Genomic DNA, 26,223 nt, shown 5'->3' on the forward strand with positions numbered 1-26,223 from the left:
CAACATTTATCGGTAATTGATAGAATTAAAATAAACAATTAAAAAAATATATTAAAATCATTTGATAAAAAAAATAACTAAAAAAAATTAAACTATTGTATATCTAATATTCACAGTAAAAACAAAGTCTTAAATTTAATGGTGGCTAGTTTCAATTTTTGACTCATCTTAAGCTATCAACTTATTTAATCATAAAAACTAACTGAAAATTAAAGTTAGTTGTACTCTTACTTAAATAAAACTCAGTTTGTAATTTATTTGTAATACACCGGACTTAATTTCAGATCCAATGGTATTAATAAAAAGTTGGATGAAATTAACTTCTAATAAGGTACGCTAACAGCTGACTGTAAGTCTGGCGAGGCTGAAAAAGTTGATTGTGACGTCACAAGGGACGCAATTTGCAAACGTGAAAAGTCTGAATAGCGCGTCGCGTCGCCGGTTTACTTTTGACTCGTGTTTTATTAATAATATATAAGTCCATAAATTATATTTATAATTGGTGAATCTTAGACAGAAAGTTTAGTTTTATTAGTATGTTAATATTTTAATTCGATTATAAACAAGTTTATAAACAGTTTATAATCTTAATTTCACCTAATATATATGTGCATTAGCATTTAATTCTTTATCTTAAAGAGAGAAATTTCCACTGATAGTTTTAATAATTGTTGTTTGTTATAAGAAATTAAATGTGACATATGTTTATTTTAATAAAATTCAAGAATATGAACATACACTGTAAAAACAAAGTCTTTCTTTAAGACGGTGTCAAAGTCGATTGGATTTTTGCATTGAGCTTCAATGGAAAAATCGCATCGACTTTGACACCGCCTTTAAGCTCGAAATTTGTCTTTTTTCAAGGTGTAAACGGAAGACTCCCCAATTGATACAAGTAAGGTGTTAAATAAACTGAAATTCAACTGTAAGCTTGTAAGAAGGCTGAAATTTGGCTAGATGGTTTGGCTGAATTTTAGCCTTCTTACTAGCTTACAGTTGAATTTCAGTTCATTTAACACCTCACTTGTATCAATTGGGGAGTATTCTTTTTAAACTTCTAATCATTACTGACATTCAGCCAATATGGTCTACTTCCGTTTACACCTTGAAAAAAGACAAATTTCTAGGAAGACTTTGTCTTTACAGTGTTGTAAACAATAATAAGCAGAGGAACTATAATTTTGAAAATTTTGTTCCTCTGCTTATTACTGTTTACAATATTAGATATATACAATACTTTAATTTTTTTAGTTATTTTTTTTATCAAATGATTTTAATATATTTTTTTAATTGTTTATTTTAATTTTATCAATTACCTATAAATGTTGCAATTGTTTTAATATTTGTGTACGGAACCCGCCATTGCAGTGCGAGTACAACTCGCACTTGTCAAATTTTTTTTTATTTTTCAAATACCAATAATTTGACAATTTTTGACTGAATCAGGTTCAAAAATAGGTCAATCGAAGCCTTTTTTAATGCTCTACAAGTTGGTAATGATACTATTAAAGTTACATACTTTATATTTTTCAACAAAATTTTCGAAAAGTGTTATTTTTGAAAAATATAGATTTTTAAAACTTTAATATCTCTGGCTAATATAGACGAAAAATGTTCAATGAAGGCTCAAAAGATGCGTCTGAAAAAACTCTACAAAACTAAAGAAAAACATTTATAGGTGTGCTAACATTTTCTTAATGTTATGGTCAAAAAACGTTTTTTTGTAAAATTAAAAATGCAAAAAAAAATTAGTTAAACTTCATGAATCGGGCTGAAAATACCTACTCTCATTTTATGTCCCCCGAGGAGACCTACAATTTAAAAAAAATTAAAGCCTTTAGCTCTTTCTGGTTATGAGATATTGAGGCAAATGTAATGTTAGTACACACACACACATCCTTAAAATTTTTTTAAATACGTTTTTTGTACTTCTGAGCTCAAATTACATAGAAATTTTTATTTATTTTTTTTAAAACATTTATACGGGGAGTTCTTGTGCATATATAAAGTACTTAAGTATTATTGGTATAATGAAAAAAAAGTTTATAAATATGTCAAAAAATCACAATCGAAAATTTTGCTAATACAATCCTTCCTCTATGAGGAAGCAATATGTTGAAAAACCGCTGCCAAGTTGTACGATTTTTTTCGTAAATCTCGTTGTGTTCATTTCATGAACACTTTGCTTCCTCATAGAGATAATAATAATAATATAAATAAATAATATAAAATGTTTTATATTTTCGTTAATTGGTATTCAGCCAATTTCATTAAAAGTTAATTATTTTTTTAATTGTTATTTTATAATTGTTTATATTTCTTTTGTTGTAAGTAATATGGATTAAAAACAAATAATTTGTTAAGTAATAGTTAAAGAAAAACTCTTAAATAAAAAAATTTTTTAAATATTATTTTCGACAATTTTTTTTTTATTTTTAAAATATAGTACTAATAATTTCGTAATTTCTGACCGAATCAGGTTAAAAAATAGGTCAATCGAAGCGTTTTTTAATGCACTATAAGTTGGAAATGATACTTTAAAAGTTACTTTTACATTTTTCAACAAAATTTTTAAAAAAGTCTTATTTTCCAAAAATTTAGATTTTTAAAAGTTTAATATCTGTTTAAATGAATACTTATATTATTTATTTATAACACAGGCACACAAAAAACAAGTCAAAACCCAGAGGTCACACCCCACTATCCCCATGTTTTTGGGGTCGCTGAAACCGAATATGACCATTAAAAATTTTTTTCACAACGCCCCTAACGAAAACTACACTTTCTACACCTCTATAGAGAGTCGAAAGTAGCCAATTGCAGACGAGATCGCATTTGTCCACTTTCCTCCCGCTATGTTGAGAAGATTCTTCCCTAGGGAGGAAAGTTGATGACGTAGCGGGAGGAAAGTAAATAGAGACGTTCTGATTGGTTAAATGAATTCCAACCTATGTGTCCTCTGTAGTAGACAGATTTTACTAAAAACTAACCTCTGTTTTCACCGGCCGGCGTGTTTTGTAGTGAATATTTTTATTTTACAAAGTGCACAATGTCTCAATGTACACCTCCTGAATTATCTGAAGCAGCGCAAAATGCTGTCTCAGAATTATTACCGGGAAAATCCAAAGGCCGATATATGACAGCATACAATGCTTTCAACGAATGGAAATTGAAAAATAAGGCTCAAACAATTTCTGAAAATGTCGCTAATTACGAATCTGACATCAGTTTTTCAAAATTCAAAATAGCGGATCCAAGAAGGCGGAAATTTTTTCAAAATTCGTCGGATTTACTTGAAACTTGTTACACGGGGGTTTTAAGGATCGTTGATTACGAATCTAACATTAGTTTTCCAAAATTCAAAATGGCGGATCCAATATGGCGGACAACGAAATAAAAAATTGATCAGATTGGCTTGAAACTGAATACTCGGGGAATCTGTCATTAGTTTTTCAGGGTATTTATCGAAATTTGATTTCACCAAAAATTATCATACTGATGTCAGCACAGGTCTCCTCAGAGGTGGGCAGGTTATTCTAAAATGTAACGCTACAAACTTGGTGGGGAGTTGTTCCAAATGACTTCCAGATTCCAAATTTTCAAACCGATAAATCGTACCTGATCGTCTTTTCGGGTATCCGGTTATTTTTCCGAATTGAATTTTCCGAATGCCTCTGTCCCGAATGACCAATTCCCAGAATGACCATTTTCCCGAATACTATTTTCCCGAATGCTATTTTCCTGAATGGCTATGTACCCGAAAATAAAATAAGATTTTTTTAATAGTTATAAAGAATTTAATGCATATATAAGTAACATTATTATACATAATAAACCGGGAATCAAACAAACCAATTATAGAACAATATTATAAGAGATTGCACTTAAAAAGTCCAACAGTTTATTCTTCCTTTTATAATCCTCATAGGAGGCTGTAATTGCTTGGAGTCTACTTTGAAGAAGGTATCACTTTTTCTTAGGAGCAGCTTTTACTGATCTGCCTAAACTGAGCTCCACAATAGCACATTCAGTATCGGCTTGCTCCTTTTGTACCTCTGTCAGTAGAGAGTACAAATCGGGATGATGTTTTCCCACTAGTATCGCAAAACGGTATTCATTTGAACAAGGTGTTTATCAAATATTTAAAACTCTGGAAAACAGGTATTCGGAAAAACAGGCTTTCGGGAAAATGGGCATTCGGGAAAATAGTATTCGGGAAAATGGTCATTCGGGGAATTGGTCATTCGGTACAGAGGCATTCGGGAAATTCTATTCGGAAAAATGACAGGGAATCGTCTTTTCGAATTATCTCTTTTACATATAGTCGGAAACTTAAAAACTGTATTATCTTAATGTGAAAGCTTTGATTCAGTAGACTGCTGATTTTTCGTTATTAAAAATTTTTTAGACAAAGATTTTATAGATACTTATGTTCAGGATTTTGAGAAAAGTTGGGGAGGGGGAGAGTGGGGCAAGACGGGGTGCTTAAGGTTTAAAGCGCAAAAAAACGAAAATTATCGAATATATATTTTATTATTTTATTTAATAACCATCTTTGGGAATCAGTCTTTCGTAATAAAGGCGTAGAAAGACAATCTGTTCCTTAAAAAAGCATAAAGTTAATAATATGGAAAAAATTGCAAATCTCCCCATCTTGCCCCAGCGGCGGGCAAGATGAGGTACCCTAAGGAGTAAGATTGGGTACTAAAAAAGCAACCTATTTCTGTCGACAAATTTTACAAGTAAAGGTTGCATCTTCATCTTCGTCATCGACACTGGCACAACTGCACTTTACCATCGCTAATTAATAATTTAACCTGACAAACCCATCTTGCCGGCACCTACGCAATTGAATAAAATGATTAATTACGACAATGTACGATTCAACAAAGAAAAAAACATATGCTTCCCTTCTTCTGTAACCCTTGCCAGTTATAAAAAATTTTATATAGTTCATTAACTGTTATTATTAAATAATAAACACTTCCTAAAAAAGTGAAAAAATCACAAGAAAATCTTCGAAAACCGTTTTTTTTAATAAAACAGATAAAAGATTTGTTCTCATGGCTTTTAGGTTTTGTAAACAAGAAACTATCGTCTCGGTGCAGTATTATGTAAAATATAATCGCGATTGGTTAATTCGTTTGTTAAATAGGGCCGGTACCTCGTCTTGCCCCACTCTCCCTTATAAGTCCCAAAAATCACTTTTTAGCAGTTTTTGAAAATTTCTATCGGGTAAATCCGACGTGCTACAGACTTGATATAGGTAAAGTGACCATACGTCCCGGATTGTGCGGGACTGTCCCGGATTTTTCCCCTTCGTCCCGCAAAGGCTAGCGTCCCGCAAAACGTCCCGCATTTGACATAAAATGTCCTGCATATCCCGGAAAATAGTTAAGAATATCCTGCATCTACAGGTTAGCACAGTAGCGTATATAAGTGTGAGAGAGATAGACTTCGTGATATTTTAACCCTCAGGGTACTGACTGGGTTAGCGTAACCCAGGCGAATTTTGAAAGTTGCGCCATTTCTAAACAAATCGATGGAGGCGGCTCGGACCAGGGGGGGGAAAAACTTTGAGATTAGAACCGAAAGTAGCTGATTTGGCAGAGCCGGTCGGCACTTGCTGTTCAAGCTGCGAATTATTTAAATTTGTATTCGGGTGAATTATACCCAGTCAGTACGCTATGTTATAAAATCCATGTTTTTGTGAATTGTAAAATCTCATTAAATTAATCGAAAATTATTCATAAATTACATTTAAAAGTTCATAAAGTGTAAAGCGGAAGGATTTTGTAAATTTGGTGAATTTGGGTTTGTAAATTTTCGCGATATTTTTAATGAATTTATCGTTTGACTTTTTTTAACATGTCAAAAATAGAGCATTTTCAAATCTAAAAAAAATATACTTTTTAAGATTAATTAAAAAACGGCTAACGCTATCTTAAAGATCAACTTTTCACCTTTCCAAAACACCAATATAAAATGATTTTATCTTTTTTTTCATAAAAATACGAGCTTTTGAAAAAAATATTTTTTTTCATGAAAATTTTTTGAAAACCATTTGTATTTTTGACAATAACTTTTATAAATAAAAAAATATCACTAATCCGACAAATCCGGCATATTCCTGTGGAAATTGTAAACAGATTACAAAAAAAAAATTTAAATTCATCAATTACAGCCCAAGATACAGGCGATCAAAGTTGCTGGGTTACGCTAACCCATGTCAGTACGGAACGTTACATTTTTATAGTCAGTACCCTGAGGGTGAAAAATTCAATCGTCAGAACATATGTGATTCAATGTTACAAAATAAGCATAATATAAATATGTAAATGTCATAAGACGAGCCTTTGTTTCAATTCCGCTCAAATTGACGCCTACAAATTCCCTGATTCTTTTTTCTTGTCACAAATGACCTTTTTTTTTGTTTACTAAATCATATAAATAAGCGGGTGTCCCGCATTGACACTATTTTCATATGGTCCCTTTAATATGATATAGGAGTCAAATTGAAGCTTGAGCCCCCTGAAGATATTGCGATATTGCCAACGAAATAATTAGCTATCAAAAGTGATTTTTTTAACAGTTGGCAAGCATAAAAATGGACTCACACTCCGTAAATACAACTGTTATAAAAAATGATTAGATTGGTTTAGAATTTGTTACTCAGGGGTTTCAGGGTCGCTGATTACGAATATGATGTCAAAATAAAAAAATCTGTGGACAGATTCCTAATCAGCGACCCCGAAACCCCTCGAGTAACGAGGACAACTATTGAAAAATCAATTTTGACAGTTAATTTAGTTTGTTGTTGGCAATATCGCTATATCTTCGTAAAGTAGAGGGTTCAAGCTTTAATTTAACTCATATGACAAGTCTCTGCACGTCGGATTTACCCAGTAGAAATTTTCAAAAACTACTAAAAAGTAATTTTTGGGTATTTTACCCCCAATTTTCTCAAAATCCTGACGTGATGGGAGATTTTTTTTAATTGTTAATTCGGATTTAGCGCACCAAAAACTACGGTAAATGACTTCTTGATCTCAGACAACGGAAATTTTTATTTTTTTGCAGGCGTAATATATATATTCATATATAGCACTTTAACATATGACAGACGTGTCTAAATTCAAAAAATCAAAAAGTTTCTTGAAGAAGAGACAATTCGGAACCATAATTATCTATAAAATCTTTGTCTAAAAAATTTTAGTAACGAAAAATCAGCAGTCTTTTGAATCAAAGCTTCCACATTAAGATAATAACTCTTTCAAGTTTCCGACTATCTGTATAAGAGATAATTCGAAAGGAGAATCAGGTACGATTTATCAGTTTGAAAATTTGGAATCTGGAAGTCATTTGGAACAACTCCCCACCAAGTTTGTAGCGTTACATTTTACAATAACCTGTCTACTTCTGAGGAGACCTGTGTCAGATTAACCAGTTTCAAACAAATTCAATAAATTTTAAAAAATTTCCGCCATATTGAACCAGATATTTTGAATTTTGAAAAACTGATTTCAGATTCGTAATCAGTGACCCTGAAAATCCCCAAGTATTCAGATTCAAGCCAATTTGATCAATTTTTTATTTCGTTGTCCCCCATATTGGATCCGACATTTTGAATTTTGGAAAACTAATGTTAGATTCGTAATCAGCGACCCTTAAAACCCCCAAGTAACAAGTTTTAATCAAATTCGACGAATTTTGGAAAAATTTCCGCCATCTTGGATCCGACATTTTGAATTTTGAAAAACTGGTGTCAGATTCGTAATCAGCGACCCCAGAAACCGTAGGGTACCAAGATTCATAAAAATCCATTAAAAAAATTTTCAACACACTTTTGGCCCAAACAGTGGAAATCTCGTTGACAGCCAAGGAGTTAATGAGGAATTTATTAGGCCATGGGGCCTACTTCTGACCTGTATGTAAAAATAGTCTAAAATTGGTATAAATATATACTAGAGTGGTCGTTAATTTGCGAAATATTACTCGGGTGTTTTCGGGGTCGCCGACTACGATATCAATGATAGTTTTTTAAAATTTAAAATGTCGGATCTAATATGGCGGCTGTCGCTGATAACAAAATTGATGTTTGTATTTGAAAATTAATCATGACAGCTGTCAAAATCAGAATTTCATTGGACTCGCTTGAAACTTGTTACTCGGGTTTTTTGGGGTCGCTGATTACGAAATTGATATTTGTATTTAAAAATTAATCATGACAGCTGTCAAAATCAGAATTTCATTAAACTCGCTTGAAACTTGTTACTCGGGGTTTTTGGGGTCGCTGATAACGAAATTGATGTTTGTGTTTGAAAATTAATCATGAAAGCTGTCAAAATTAGAATTTCATTTGATTCGCTTGAAACTTGCTACTCGGGGTTTTTGGGGTCGCTGATTACGAAATTGATGTTTGTACTTAAAAATTAATCATGACAGCTATCAAAATCAGAATTTCATTGGATTCGCTTGAAACTTGTTACTCGGGGTTTTGGGGTCGCTGATAACAAAATTGATGTTTGTATTTGAAAATTAATCATGAAAGCTGTCAAAATTAGAATTTCATTTGATTCGCTTGAAACTTGCTACTCGGTGTTTTTGGGGTCGCTGATTACGAAATTGATGTTTGTATTTGAAAATTAATCATGACAGCTATCAAAATCAGAATTTCATTGGACTTGGTGGAAACTTGTTACTCGGGGTTTTTTGGGGTCGCTGATTACGAAATTGATGTTTGTATTTGAAAATTAATCATGTCAAAATCAGAATTTCATTTGATTCGCTTGAAACTTGTTACTCGACCGGTCACATTTAATTACCCATTAATACCTTCCATATGAGCAAATTTATTGAATTTGGCTAATAACCCAACTTAAAATACTAGATTCTTCTTTTAATATTTCCTTTTATCGTTTATTGTAACTTATTATGATGCATTCATATTAATAAAATGTTATTAGAAATTTATAAAAATTAAAATAAGATAGAGTTGATTCAGAAAGTTCTAAGGGACCCCTGTAGTATATTTAAGGTAAGTCCAGGTCAAAATATAGGTAAATTTTAACCTAGTTTTTAACCTACAGGTCAAAAAGAATACCTATCTGAAAAGGGTCGTTAAACTAGGTCAAAATTTAGGTCAAATCTGACCTTATTATTAACCTATACGTCGAAAAAGCGACCCTATTAGAGCCCTTTTAAAGGTCGTTCCCATACGTCAAAATTAATGTCAAATTTGAGCTAGGGTTATTACATTTTACAGAGGCCTTTATAGGGTTGTAGGGTTAAAATATGTCAAATTTGATCTGAATTTTGACCTAAGGAAATTCAATGTTACACACTTTGTTGGACGTTATGTAACGTCAAAATGTAGGCCAATTTTGACCTATTGTTTAAATACAATCCAAAAAGATGCACAATAAATAAAACCCCCCAAATGGTAAAATTTGACGTATTTTAAACCTACAGGTCGAAAAATTGTTCAGATTTGACCTAAATTTTTATGTAAGAGAACGACGCGTTTAAGGGATCTAATGGGGTCGATTTTTTGACTTGTAAGGGAAAGGCTTGCAGGTTGCAAAAAAATAAATAATTATTTATATGCACAAATCATCGGAAAGAGGACCTAAAAAGCCACACATTTGACCCATAGATAATTTAAATTGTAAAAAAAAAATTTACATCAATTTTTAATAAGGATGTAAAATCAACGTTTCGAAATTTCGTCGGTTGGGTGCAGAAAGGTGCCAATTCAGACTAGTCGTGAGAAACCTGCCATTTGAGCTAAGATTTGGAAAACATGCCAACTCAGAATTGACGTTCATTTTTTTATTTTAGATACAAGAAAGAAGTTATCCATCAAATAATAAATAATCAACAAATTAATTCAATAAATAACTAAAAATATTCCGCTTTCAAAGAAAAATAACAATTATGCAAAATACAACTAGAAAAATCATTTTTCTATAATTTTATAACTTTTGCTTCAAATTTTTCTGTACTGCTAAGTGTCAACCTAAAATAAAAAAAGAACTTCAATTCTGAGTTGGCATGTTTTTCAAATCTTAGCTCAAATAACAGGTTTCTCAAATGTTTTTTGAAACGGTACGTTTTTCACGACTAGCCTGAATTGGCACCTTTCTGCACCCAACCGACGATTTAGGCTTGCAGGTTGACCCACCTTGAAAAATTGATAATAATATGGAACAACTTCAATAAATTTATTAAATTTCACTTACATTTAATGTTTCTGAACATAACAATTTTAATTAAAATTTTTTAAACAATTTATTAATAAATAAAAATTTTTTTAATAACAAATATTTTTGAAGAATAAATTTTTTTTCAATAATTGAAAATCAAACGAAAAGCAAGATATATAAAAAAATGAAATTTCGTAAATCATGTTTTACTTGCGGATTCGTATTTCGGACCTTTCCTCAAGGTTAAAAATAGGACAGATTTGACCTAATTTTGACCTAGAGTAACGACCATTTACAGAGGCCTATAAGTATATATACACATGATAACTCTAGGTCAAAATATAGGTCAATTTTAGTGTATTTGTTTAACTACAGGTAAAAAAGCAAAATTTATTAAGTCATTTCTTTACGTTATAGTCCCACGTTATAATTTAATATAATAACTAGCGACATATACCTCACTCGCCAACGCTTGTTCGGTTGTATTTAAACTTATTTGTTTTCACTTATTTATTTTAACTAAGTACCCGGTAAGAAGCGAAGAATTCAAAAGAATTCAAAAGTATTTTGAAAGTAATGAGATGGTTGTACCTCATAGGGGAGGGAAAGGCAGGGGTCTTCTTTTTTCGAACATTTAAATACATTTTTTGTTAAGTTAGTAAATATTTAAAATATATTAAATGTGCAAATTAACATTTGTTTCCTTATTCAATAATAACTCCAATTTTTGGCGCTTCTTTACACCTGGCGCACAGCTCTCCGCTGGGCGGAGCGCTTTCATTGTAATCTTTAGGAATTTTTTTTTTTAAAACAAAAAATAACGCCAAGCTAAAAATTTCAGGAAAGTTTTATTATATTATCAACATTATTAATGATTTTTTTCAGACCTGGGAAACAGGGAGAAAGGGTTTAAATATTAAAAACAAATTTTATTGTTTAAACGAAAAATGACGAACAATAGAGGGGCTGATAGTAAAAATGGTTTATAATAATAATAATGGAAACAAAAGTAGAATAAGTGACTTGAGAGCAAAAACGGGTGAAAATGATTATGTAATTTCTTGATAAATTAATTATATTAATGCTTAAAAAATATTGTCAATAATAAAAAAACTTATTTTATTTGAATTAATATTTTGTAATTATTATAATTAATTTATCAAGAAATTACACAATCATTTTAATCTGTTTTTGCTTCTAAGTCACTTATTCTACTTTTGCTCCCGTTATTATTTTAAACCATTTTTACTATCAACCCCTCAATACATAAATTTTATTTACCATTATAAGTTATAACTTTATTTTATTTCTCTCTAAATTTGAATTAGTAGAATTTTTACTATTTAAATTAGTAGTTTAATATTTTACTAATGAAATAGTAGTTTTATGAACTATGACTAATGAATTAGTAGAATGTCGACGCAAAAATATAACTAATTCAAATTAGTAAGAATTTTTACTTTTTTAATTAGTAGTTTTTACTATTTGAATTAGTAAAAGTCAGGTGACGCGAAGGAGCGCTCTTAGCGTTCACTTTCGGTAACACTAAACGGCCATTTGCTTCCTGTTGTGTAGTGTCAAAGGTTTTTCCTAAGCAAGCTGCAATCTTTTTCCAAGATTTTAAAATTCAACAAATATTTATACAAACAACAAGTGCGTGAAGTGATATTGAAACCATCGTTCATCACTTTTTTAGAACTGGGAAAGTGTGTATACACATTCTCTTTATTTTCTTTTTTTGTTTGTATATATATATCTTTAGACGCCGGTATTTTCATCATTGCATGCTGGAATGATAAAAACGTGCATACAAAAAATGTCTATTAACTACATTTTTATGGTGTAAATTATTTATTGTATTATATATACTGTCGATAAAATAGTTAACATATAATATTCAATTTTCTTTTTTAATAATTAAAAAATAGTATATAAACTCATAACCTCAAACATTCTTTCCCTTTTTCAATTATAATTATAATCTGAATAAAAGTTTAAATCAATCAATATAATTAAATAGTTTTACAATTCTTTAGATGGCATGTTTTTATAAAATCAAAGAAGCGAGTAAAAAAGACGCACGCGGGAGCATGCGCATTGACATTCTACATTCTACTAATTCAATTAGTAGCAAAAAATAACTTTTTCAATTAGTAGTTTTCTACTAATACTTAGTGGAAGACTTTTCCCCTATTCAATTAGTAGAATTTGACTAAGAATTAGTAGAATTCTACTAATTCAAATTTAGAGAGTTGCGATTATTATGTTCTGCATGAAATTTTTATTAAATTAAATGTTAACTTTACAAAAAGAATAATTAAAATTGCTTTCAATTTGCATTAAATATATGTGTTAATACAAAATAAAAGCTTTATTTGCAAATTATTGTATTATTTTTATTTTATTTGCATAATTAAACTTGTAGATAGTGCTCTCTCTCGCGGAAAGTTAACCAAAGTTCGAGAAAAATATGTACGAAAAACGTCACTATGTACATAGGTCTCTACTTTTGTGACTTTTGAGACCAGTTTACTGACTAACATATGTACATAGTGCCCGTGAATCAGGATTTTAGGGGTGAAGTGGGTTGAAAATCCTGAAAATTTTGTAGATAGGTCGTCTCCTTCTGCAGATAGTGACACTTTAAAAAATATTTCTCAAAAATCTCTGTAGATAGTTTAATTGACCGCTAATTATCTTCTAATCTAATTCAAATTTTCAATTACGAATACGACTATTAGATTCGTCTTTTCATTACGAATCCAACGGTATAAAAAACTCATTTTTCATAAAATATGTAGATAGTGCCTTTTTTAAACTGGACGGCAGAACAGTATAACGTTGGTGTAATACTTCTAAACGACCTTTAATTACTGTAGAATTAATATTGTTTTTGCCAATTTTTTAAAAATTAGTTTCAGTTCTAAGTATGTGTTGATAAATTGTATCAATTTCTATCATCATTGGATCCATTTTCATTTAAAAATTTTGACGATTAAGAGAAAAAAATAAATAAATAAGTAGGTAAAATAAAATAAGAAAATGGATAAATCAACAATAAAATTCTAGAAAACTTCAAATAACAACAGTAAAACAAATAAATAAATAAACAATTCCACAAAACAATTTAAAATTTTAATCTCCAATCCTTTTAAAATAAACCTTAAATAGAATTAAACTTATCTTCAATCCATTGATAATAATTGTCTCGCTGACATATGTAAGAAGTGTAGAGTATGTTGAATTTCGTGATATAATGACAACAATAACAGTGTGGCCATGAGACGAAGGTTCTGCTGCAGTCGCCTTGAAATTTTCCTCTTGTTATTTAACAGACTGTAGAATCCCCTCTTGAAGTATGAAATCTTAGCAACCAGACGACGATTATTTAAATTTAAAATTGATCATTTATTTCATTAGGTTAAATCGGTTGATCAATAATTAAAATACATAAATAAGGATAAAAAGTATGTGAGACATATTAATTTAGAAAGAATAATTGACTGGAATTCTTTCTCGTTCAACTTAAAAAAAAAAATGTCAATATAAATAAAGTTCATTACCAAATTCCGGTTGAAAATAAAACTTTGATAAGGATACCAATTAACTGTATAATCGAAGACAAACAGTAATAATAATAATCCTTTTGATTCTACTCCAATCCAGATATTCTTTTAGAAAGAAAATCGACTTTTGCACTGAGCAAAAAGACTAAATACAGGAGAACCAACTCGCCTGCTTGTTCATAGAGAGCAGTGGTCTCGATTTTAACGTACGACTGGGTGTACTACCCCGAGGCGCACTAGTCTTCTGCACATCCCAACACATGCATAACTGTATAAACTCTATCTGTGTATCTTTAGATAATGTGTGTTTGTTTTGTTTACAATTATCTTGGTTATGTGCAAGTTCTGTGACAGTTGATTTTGAAAATATGTAGAGTTTGTATCTTCAGAAATATTTGTGCTTGATTTCATCTTCATTAGTTTTTATAATTTATAAATCCCTTTTAAAATTTAAGTTAAGTTAGTTTAGTTGGAAAAATTCCTCTTTTGGAGGTTCTGGTTAACCTCAAATACAATACTATAACAGAAATAAATATAATTGCACCAATAATAAATATATAATAAATTATATATTATAATAGGAGCGATAATAATTTATAATATAACATGCCCTTTTTTATTGTAAGATAAAAAATGGTTGGTGTATTCCACGTCAGTTCAACACAAAAAATTTTATTAGGTTTTGGGATTCGGTTGAAATTGGGTAGATTATATCCTCTGGTGGTAATAAATAAAATCCCCAAGCGATTTTAAAAAATTTCAAAAATTGGCGGACATATTGGATTTTTAATTTTTTTGTACTTTTTTTTGAAAAATATATATCTCTGCTTCTTCTTAACGGATTTTAGTTTATGACCTCTTAAATTGTTCGTATTGAAATATACTTTTATTTAAAAAATTAAAATTAAAAAAATTATTTAAATTTTTTGTTTAAAAGATTAATTTAATTTTTTGAAAAGCCATAGAAAAAATATGCTACCTTCAATTTTGATCATTTTTTTACCATTTGTAGCCATAAATGTGTTGAACTTGTCCTGAAATTTTCATCGTGGGACAGCCAGTAGTTTTTGAGAAAAAAAATAAAACGTAAATCCTCGCATAGCGCTGTAGCGCTCAGTTTTAATGCCGCACGATTGCAGGGTGTCTAGCGAATTATGATTTTCAAATTCCCGGAAAAATCCCGGATTTCCCGGACCTAAAACTAAATTATTCCCGGATTTATTTTTAAGACATTAATGACTATACTATTAAAATTTCATAATTTTTTAAATACAGTGGAAACTGAATTATACGAACTAATTCAGGCAGGATCTGGTTCAGATAATCAAAAGTTCAAATAATAGAAATTGCAATTATTTTTTTTATATTTGTGGATAAATGATTATTTCTGAATTATTTTGCAATACCCAATGGCATTTATGTCTTCTTTTAGATATTTACATTAAAAGTCACTGAGGTTCAACTGCAATAAGTTAAAAATATTAGGATTTATAATTAAACTTTTAATTGAAGACTTTAAAATGTTAAAAATGTATGCAACAATTATATAAATAATAATAATATACGGTCAATTCTACGTCACAAGTACATGGAGTGTATAACTCCTTTTTCATTTTAAGCTAAGTATAATAAAGTAAAGAAAAGTAAAAATTTTCTTCTTCTTCTTTACTTTATATTTTATTTATTGCTTTTAGAAAAAAGGTATACGTATCCTTTATTTTTCTATTCTATAGGGGGACCAAAATATTTTTTGCAAACTATCCTTATTACTTGTAAGTATGTATTAGATAAGTTTTCTAAATTCAATAGTTTTAGAGTTATAGATTTTAGAGTCTACTTTTAAAAATCCAAAAATTTGGTTACCTATAAAAAATGAAAAAAAAAATTTACAATAATATATTTTCATCCTAATTGAAAATGTGGACTGAAATTTAACGTGAAATTGCCTATATACTTATAATATATCTTTTTTCATTTTTGAAAAATATAAGACTGAAGGTAGTTCTCTGGCTTCTACTCTTGTAAAAATTTATTTTCTTCAAATTTTCAGGAAATGTTTCTTTTGGTGCCCTTTAAATGTGGTAAAAATTTCAAAACCCTTTGCGATGCTAAATTTTGACTTATTCAAGTTCAAACTTTCACTTTTCCATGCGTTTATGTTAAAAATAAAAAATGTCAACCACAATATCTCGTTTTTTGACATGGCAAAAGGTTTTGAAGTTTCTATCACATTGAAAAGGCATCCAAAGAAATATTTCCTCAAAATTTGAAGAAAATCTATCGAAAATCAATTTTTAAAAGAGTAACAGCCGGAGAACTACCTTAAATTGAAATTTTTTTTATATATTTTAATGAATTAGAGAAAATTTCCAAAAATTCCCGGATATTTTTTTCAATACCCGGCAATTTCCCGGGTTTTTCCCGGTCGAACTAAATTCCCGGCAAATTCCCGGTTTTCCCGTTTTTCCCGGACGCTAGACACCCTGCTGATTGTAAATGGAATTTTAATGAAAGTACGAGTTTTTATTAACCCTAGAACTAAAATATGATTTTTTATAGACTAACGAAAAACTGGGGTGGTTTGGTACCCCAGATTTGAAACAATTGTAAAAGGTTACCTTTTTTGTAATTTTTTAATTTGTCAACAATGTGGCTAATTTGAAAAAATTAAACGGATTTTAAAAGGTAAATAGAGACAATTTCATTTTGATTAAGGCAACTTGAAAATTTAAATATTATTTACAATATATACAAATGTTAAATGATTTTAAAATAGAATAAAAATCATTTATTACAAAAGAGGTTTCTATTTTTTACGGGGGAGTTTCCGAGGTGGAGTCCAGTGCGGGCTGATTTTGGAAAGATTTTGGAATTATTAATATAATTAATAATTCTAGAATCTTGTTATTTCTATAACCGGCCGGTTGCATAGATATTGCCCGCGTCCGTCTCAAATATCGGTGGCCCACGAGCGCGATCAAAACTAATTATCAAATTATCGGTTGCATAGATATTGCCCGGACTAATTTGGTAAAAAGTAGATCCGCAGTGAGTTTTACATTGTTGTGTGAGACGGCCGGTTGCATAGATATTGCCCGCGTCCACTCGCCTACAAGTGCAATCTCACAAATAAAAGAAAATTGCGCGAATCTGACGTCGCGATTTTCCGTAAAAACAAAAGCAAAGGATAATTTTCGCCCGACGGAGGTTTCTGTGAATCGAAAGAGGAACAGCTCTGACGGTAGTTTGTAAGTAAATAAGTATCGTTTCAATTTACATTTTCTAACACACACATTTTCTGATTGTAACACTCCACAACCATTTTTGTATTCAAAAGGTAATATTCTATAATTAAATAAATCATGTATACACAGAAATCAATTTCTTTACTTGCTTAACTAAACTAATATCCAAATCATTATAACAATAGTGCATTTAACGAATCAGTAGGTTTCTTTTAAAAGTAGGATAACGGTCCCGCAAATTAAACAAGGTCCTTCAGATCTTGGCAGCTTGGAGCCTACCTAAATAAGAATTTAGAGCCATCTCAAAAGCTCAATATTTGAACAATAAATTCTGGTTTGTAACAGCGACGTTAAAAACCCTCGATTCAAGATTTTCAAGCAAATCCGATGATTTTTAAAAAAAAATTTCGAAACTTATGAACAAAAACTTTAAATACGTTTTTCTCAAAATGTCTTTTTTGATCTGGTAAGAGTGATATCTCGAGTCCTTCTGAAGCGATTTTAAAAAATCAAACGGCTTTTGATTTAGCTTCATCATGCCTATAAGTGGAACCTCAAAAACTGGAAAATTTCCAACTCCCCTTCTTTTTATAAGGGAAATTCTGAATAAAAACACCTTTTTTTGCTTATTTTTGGGAAAAAGTACTCTAAAAAAAGGGGGGGAAGAAAATTCCACTTTTTTGAGGTTCCACACCTAAAGAATTATCTAACGAAGAGAATGTCACTTCGTTTTTGGTTTTATCTGTTTTAAAAAGTTTGGAATCGATCTTACCACCAAAAATAGGCATTTTCGAAAATGGCGTATATCGCCGCCATTTTAAAATAAAAATGAAAAAAATTTTTTTTACAAATTCTTAAATAAATTATTTATTACATGTAAAAGAAATTTTTTAAATAAATGTCATAGTTATTTTAATAATATATACTAAAAAAAGCCTTCTTTTTGCCTGTTTTGAACTGGAATGTCCCCTTAAATGTTCCTGAAACCGGTTACTCGGGTGTTTTCGAGATCGCTGATTACGAATATGACATTCGTTTTCCAAAATTCAAAATGGCAGATCCAATATGGCGGACAACAAAATAAAAAATTGATAAGATTGACTTGAAACGTAGTACTCGGGGGTTTCTGGGGTCGCTGATTACGAATCTGACATCAGTTTTTTGAAATTTAAAATGGCGGATCCAAGATGGCGGAAATTTTTTCAAAATTCGTCGAATTTGCTTGAAACTTGTTACTCTGGGGTTTTAAGGGTCGCTGATTACGAATCTAACATTAGTTTTCCAAAATTCAAAATGGCGGATCCAATATGGCGGACGACAAAATAAAAAATTATTTATAATGGCTTGAAACTGAATACTCGGGGGTTTTTAGGGTCGCTGATTGCGAATCTGTCATTATTCTTTCAGGGTATTTATCGAAATCTGATTTCACCAAAAATTATCATACTAATGTCAGATTAACCAGTTTCAAACAAATTCAATGAATTTTAAAAAAATTTCCGCCATATTGAACCAGATATTTTGAATTTTAAAAAACTGATTTTAGATTCGTAATTAGCGACCCTGAAAATCCCCAAGTATTCAGTTTCAAGCGAATCTGATCAAATTTTAATTTCGTTGTCCGACATATTCGATCCGCCATTTTGAATTTTGGAAAATTAATGTTAGATTCGTAATCAGCGACCCTTAAAACCCCCCAAGTAACAAGTTTCAAGCAAATTCGACGAATTTTGACAAAATTTTCGTCATCTTGGATCCGCCATTTTGAATTTCGAAAAACTGATGTCAGATTCGTAATCAGCGACCCCAGAAACCTTAGGGTACCAAGTTTCATAAAAATCCATTAAAAAATTTTTCAACACACATTTGGCCCAAACAGTGGAAATCTCGTTGACAGACAAGGGGTTAAAATATATATTGTATAAAAAATCATGAGAATGGGCAAGGTGAGAAATGGATGAATCAATTAAAATGAGAACAAATATTAAGGTAAATTAAATATAAAGAGGGTGGGAACGAGTTTAAAATAAATTTTAAACTCAAAAGTTTAAAGTTCGAGTCCTCACAGATGCACAGTGCAGTCATTCACGCTGCTTATTTTTTCAGATCAAAAATTAAATTCAAAAAATAATTATTTACCGACAACCATATCGGAATAATTATCCTAAGAAAAACACCTGACTCTAAATCAAAGAGTTCAATTGATATCTAATAGATGTCACTAATTGCTGATATAGTCGAAATCTTCCTTAATTAAAAATTCTTAATCAGCATATAATTTCCTATATTAATAAATTTTAAAGTTTGGCGAAGCCAAATGGAACGGAAAACGGAAGCCCGGCACTGGCAAATAATTAGAAAATAAGATTTTTGTATTATGTTAAGTTAATTTAAGAGATTGTACATTAGGTTAAGAATTTTTTGTATTATGGTTCCTCGAACCCTGCATTATTAAGCAGGGAGAGTAAATAAAGTATATTTATGAAAATAATTTAAATTTGCTTAAGAATTTTATTTAAATTTTCATAAAATAATTGAATTTCGGAGAAGAATTTTATTAAAATTTTTATAAGATAATTGAACTTCGGAGAAGAATTTTATTATTTATAAAGTTACTTGGAATTTTAACAAGAATTTTTTTTTTAATTTTTGAACATAATTGGATTTCTGCGAAGAATTTTATTACATTTTGAAAATAACTTAATTCTTCCAACGAATTTTATTCAAATTTATAAAAATAACTGTATTTCTGTGAAGAATTTTATTATTTATATAAATAATTGAATTCTTACAACGAATTTTATTCAAGTTTATAAAAGTAATTGAATTTCGGTTAAGAATTCTATTATTTATAAAAATAATTGAATTCTTGAAAAAAATTTATAAAAATCTTTTTATATAATAGACATTTTTCGAAAAATTTTATGAAATTTTGTATGTTAAATAATTGAATTCCTGTGAAAAATTTTATTACTTATGAAAATAATTAAATTATTTCGAAGAAATTTATTAAAAATTGAATAATTAAATTCCTCTGGAATTTTATCAAGAATTTTATTAAAACTTTTAAAAATAATTGAATTTCGATAAAGTATTTTATTATTTATAAAGATAATTGTAATTTTGACGAGAATTTTTTTTAAATTTTTCAACATAATTGAAATTCTGCGAAGATTTTTTGTAACTTTTGAAAATAATTGAATTTCTGTAATCATTTGTAACTTTTCCAAAATCCAATTTTTTAAAAAGTATTTTTAACAAAAATTCTTCTATCAATCTAGTATTTATTGCGCTTGCGTCCGTCGAACCCGTGTTCGATCCCCGGTACCCCCAAATTTATTTTCAAACATATTTTCGTATTTGTTAGGTTCTTGAAAAATGTTGAGGTTAAATATGAGATTCGAAACTGAAGAAATAAATTTTTTCATATTTTTTAAATATAAATATAAACTATGTTAGTTAACATTTATTTTAGGGAAAATTTCCTTATAATTCTTTAGGGTTCTTTACGAATATAAGTTTAGAGAAAACTACAAAATAATTTTTTTGTACACTACTTACACGTTAAAATTGTATAAATTTTCCCTTGTAATTTCTCAGGAAATTTACGGGGAGAATGTCAAGGAATTTAACACCGGAAAATAACAATCAGAGGACATTTAGAGGTTCTGGGCAGTTAACGGGAAGTTAACCGCGTTAAGTTTCGAATTTAACATGGTTAACATCCCGTTAACTTCCTGCAAAATACAGTGCTATCTGGGTACTGTGATGCTAAATTTTAAAAATAAAAGTATCAGTACTGAATTTAAAAACAAAGAACTTTAATGCTTTAGTTATGGTTAAATTGATTAGTAATAATTAATATATGTTATTTTTCCGTTGATTGAGTCAATATTTATATAGAAATTTGCAATTTTTGATATGTAATGCTAATCGAAATTACTGAAGGACGTCTATTTGGTATCATGAAATTTTTAGCAAAGTGGATATATTGCGAGGGCCGTTTACTCAGACCTTGTTAGTCTTGTCTGTTCAGAGAGAATTAATTACTTTGCTGTTTAGATCCAGTTTGCGTTTCATCGTCAATGGTTCAGTGGTTAACATACGTGTTTATGTACACACCTGATGTGATATTTTAATTTACATAATGTACATATAATCAAGCATTAATATCATTGAAAATTCCTTAAATATTGTCCACAACTGTGATGTAAAGAACAATAAAGTATTATGCATTCAATTTTTCTCTAATAACCTATTTCTTATGCAATAAGAATTAATTAAATTATTTTTTTACTTCACCTATTAGCTATAAATTACAATAACCATTCTCAAACTCAGTATTACGTTTACATTTTATGATATTAAGTTTAATTAGAATTTAATTAGAATATTTACTTCTGCCCTTTTGCCTTTAAAAATGTAAATTAAATTTCTTAAGGAGAGGTTCTCATTGAGGAAGCCAAAATAAACACAAACTTTGACAATTTTTTGCGAGGAACGGCTATGACTTAGCGATGTAATTTTTTTTTCTAAATAAAGATACATTCTTGAACTTTTAAAACATATATTTCATTTTCAAAAAAATGCAAAATGGCGGCCAATATGGCGCATCTAGAAAATAATTTTTTTTTAAATAGGGAAAACGGTGGGCATTCCACACTGCGCAATTTTTAGTCTAAAACAAAAACTCAAAATTTTTTATAAAGGTGACATCCTAAAGAATAGGTTATACCTATAAAATAGTTAAAAAGTTAATAAAATGACAAAATGGCGGACACATTTAAAAAAAACTGAGTTTTTGCATTATTTTTCCATATTTGACCTCTTGTAAAAATCTCTATTGTTAACAATTTTATCATATTATAGGTATAACCCCAGTAGAATTTAGTTACCTTTAATTAGCCGCAAACCCGAAGTTGATTGATTAAATAGTTTAGACGCTATGATGCCCACCAGTTTGAAAAATCTTGTTTCGAGAAAATCGCATATAAAGTATGATGAACATTTTTGTGCAATAATTGTATTATTTGCAATTCTTTGTTTAATTTGCGTATATGATAAATATCTATAGGTATTTAGAGTCGCTCTTTACGATTCTGAGGTCAGATTTACAAAATTTTTAAAAATCGATTCGATTTGCCTGACATTTGTTACTCAGTGCTCAGGACGGCGGTGAGTTCAAGACCCCATAAAAACGAAAATATTCTTCGGATTAAAAAATCGCTATACACACATCGACGCGACGCCTCCCGTTCATATAATGCTTATTGAAAAACAAATGCAAGATCATTCTTATTCAGTTTTTAGTGCAAGACAATTCTTATTCGATTTTCCGTGCAATAAAATGCTTATTCAAAATTCTATGCTAAAAAGTACAATCTGAAATTAGCTTACACTATGAGTTTTATAAAATTTTCAATTGAATATAATTTTTAATTACAATTGCTTAAACAATATTTCTTAATACGTAAGAGATAATCAAGTATTAAATTTTCTAATAACAATAGATACGCACTGAAATTCTCAGATATTTAATTGCAATTTAATATTAAAAAGATGATTTAGGGTTACATTTATTGTTCTGTCAGTGGCAATTGTTTTGCACACAATTTTGAATAAGCATTTTATTGCACGGAAAATCGAATAAGAATTGTCTTGCACTAAAAACTGAATAAGAATGATCTTGCATTTGTTTTTCAATAAGCATTATATATGAACGGGAGGCGTCGACATATTCTACATATATATAGCTTTCAAAAAATACAATAAAAACGAAATCAATTTTTTTGATTCCCGCAATGGGAACCTCCCCTTAAGTATTAAAAGAAGGAATTTTGGGTTTAGACAAATTAAAATATATTCAATTTTCCTCTCAGTGCTAGATTAATCTTTCCTGATAGTATAATTAAATCCAATTAAAATGGTAAGGGTAATTTGTTATAAATATTGTTAACAGAATATTTGATTTAATATTTGCATAAATTATGTTTATGCCCCAGTAAAAAAGGGAGAATTAACAGTGAGCGAATCGAATTGGCGGTGAGTTTCTGCCACTACGTTATTGAGTGCAAACCGTATTAGGGGCTTTCTGGGAATCCTGCTTTCTCACTGTCAATTCTGTCCTCTTGAATCTTTCGATTTCACGTTTATTGACTCGATTTGTCATTTTAATCAAAAAGACTGATTGTTTTAAAGTGTAAAAATGCTGATAACGAACTGGAAATATGGAATTTTGTTAAAATGTAAATAAATGAACGTATTGACAGAAACTCACCTACAATTCTATTCGCTCACTGTCAATTCTGCCCTTTTTACTAGGGCACTAAAAGCTATAATAGATTAAAGGACATTAATACAATTTAACAAGACGTACCCGTGTAGAAATTTAAGTTTGGCGGTTATCAGGGCCATATCGGCTGTTTTCGGCAATGGCTGGGTGTTAGCACCCGGTGTTAACAGTGGTGCGCACACGATTTTGAAATGTATATTTTTACGTACGTTTGGCTATTAGTTATGATTGGCTAATTCTGTCAGACCCTTATTTCTATTGATGCAAAATTTGTAACCAGCGATAACTTATGAAACGTACTTTAAATTTTATGGAAATCATATCAAAATATTACCAATTTTTTGTAGAATCTCGTGAAATTCCCTAGAAATATGTCACTAAAATTGTTGGTGTTAACACGAATTCGTAGCGAGTGTCAGAGTAAGGAGTAAAATGAAAAAATTGCTGAAGCTATGTCATGGAGTAGTATAAGGAGACCGAACGCCCGTGATGAATCCGCGTCAAACGTGGCCGCATTTTTCATAACAGTGATTCCTCTAGGCTCACTTACATCGATAGAAGAGCCTCTCGCGGAGGAGAAGATCATTATATTTAAAAACAAAATAAGACATGACATAACCTCTAATTTTGTTTATAAAAGTGATTGTTAGTTCAATGAAGCATGTAAAAAATAAATTGTGAGTGAAAATGCCTGCTGCTGTCTGTGTAGTGAAAAATTGCAATTCTTCTCTCTTAATTATAGAGGGAATTTTAGTAACAATTAAGTTATGTATATAAACAATATTAATCGCAACAATTCTCACATATACTTACTTATTTATCTCTTTTCACTTCCAACCGAGCACTTTCAAAATTAATATTGAATAAATAAATAATATATTATAATTATAAGATAATTATTAATGATAATTGTCAACTATTTCCAAACAACACTAACCTATAAAAATACCAACTGCACTGTACAATAACAATTAGCAGACGATTATTAGTGACATTTTTCCCCGTTGGGGGCGCTTCTATCGATGTAAGTGAGCCCAGAGGAAACACGGTAATGAAAAGTGCGGCCACTTTGCGTGAGTGGCGTTCGGTCTCCTTATACTACTCCATGAGCTATGTATAGATAATGTTCAGAAATACATAAGAATAAAATAATTATAATTTGCATTTTTTAAATTTACTAATTACTTATAATTAATTAATCGCAAGTGTCAAATGTTCTCCGAAGTGAACTTATTTTAATATTTAGAAAAGCACTGCGTAAATACATTTTTGACAATCTGTTTCTTTATTTTTTTAAATATTCAGTATTTGTTATATTCTTTAATATGTCTAAACAGTTTTTCTTTACCTTTAATATTAAAAATTTTAATTTTTAACCCGGCGAGTATGTGGCGGGAAACTGTTACACCGACTATGTGGTGGGCATGACATGCCCAAAATGTAAAATTGCTTATAAATGTTACATATAGCTATATTAAGTTAATTTCTGGTATTATATTATAAAAAGGCATGTAATAAAATATATTTCCTTAATTATTTATTTATTTATAAAGATAAAATCAACTCTTTGTCATAAGATTTATCATATGATTAAATAAAACAATGAAAACTTAAAACTTTTATAAAATCAAATTTGCACTTTTATAAAGGCAGGACTTTAAATATTAGTGAATGAGGAGCATAATACTGCTTTTTAGAATATATCTCAATTCAGTTGTCATTAATTTAGTAGAAATTAGGAAAAAAAAATTCGCCAAAAATATGCAAAATTGACGTTTACGTCCAAGTAATTTAAAATATAATTTACATAACACTATCACCATACCATCATCTTCTCTTATGAACACATAACTTCAGCTACTCGAAGTTTCAAAACGTTACAGTGGAAATTTTAGGATTTAAAAGGATTTAAGTAAATGTGGGGCATGACATGCCCAACCACATACTCGCCGGGTTAATCTTCGCACTAAGAAACATGAATTATTTGTCAACTTTTAAATTAAAATACTATAAAATTCGATTTGTTAAAAAATTTTTAATCAAATTCTTTAACAAATTTGTATAATATGCACATGGACAAATGTTATAAGGCAAAAACAAAAGGGTGCCTACAACCTTGAAAACCAGTTGTTGATAATGACGACGATGTTTCCAGATTAAGAAGTTTGCAACAGAAACAATAAACTTTATCAGCACTTTTAGAATATTTACGAGTCAACATCTTTTAATTTCTTCACCATTATCTAATTTTCTGACCCAAAGATTCTTAGAAAAATGACGCTTCTGACTTGTTTTACTGGTATCGATAGATTCATTAGATAAAGACAAAGATGCATTTTGATCTACTGCAGCAGTCGAAGATGACTTTGCAGTTTGCAATACGTTTCTACTTAATTTGACAAATTATTTTTATTTTTTTATTTCATTGTGAATTATTGTATTGTGAAGCATTATTTATTTAATTATTTATTATCTATGTGTTATTTATTATTATTTATGGTTTTATACCAAGACGGATTATTTATTTATGACTCTACTCCATTGTCAGGGCATATAAAAAATTTAAGTCTTCGTATATTTTAATTATTATTTTTTGACTCCCTGAAGAGGAAATCATTTAGATTTCGAAACGTTGGAGTAAATAAATATTTTTTTCATTGTCCGAATGTTTTCGTTTAATTTGCCTTAATTTTTAAAATACATGTTTTAAAATTTTGTTTTTCAAATAACCTAATTTTGTTATTTTTATCAATTAATTACGAAAAAGTTAACCTGAAAAAATACAAAAAAAGTGTTAGGAAAATTTAAAATATCATCGGAAATACTTTAAATAACGTTAGTATTTATTAAATTAATTATTACAACTTTTTCGTAATTAATTGATAAAAATAACAAAATAAGGTTATTTGAGAAAC

Source organism: Leptopilina heterotoma, unplaced genomic scaffold (assembly GCF_015476425.1).
Source record: "Leptopilina heterotoma isolate Lh14 unplaced genomic scaffold, ASM1547642v1 Lhet_145, whole genome shotgun sequence".
NCBI classification, from domain to species: Eukaryota; Metazoa; Arthropoda; class Insecta; order Hymenoptera; family Figitidae; genus Leptopilina; species Leptopilina heterotoma.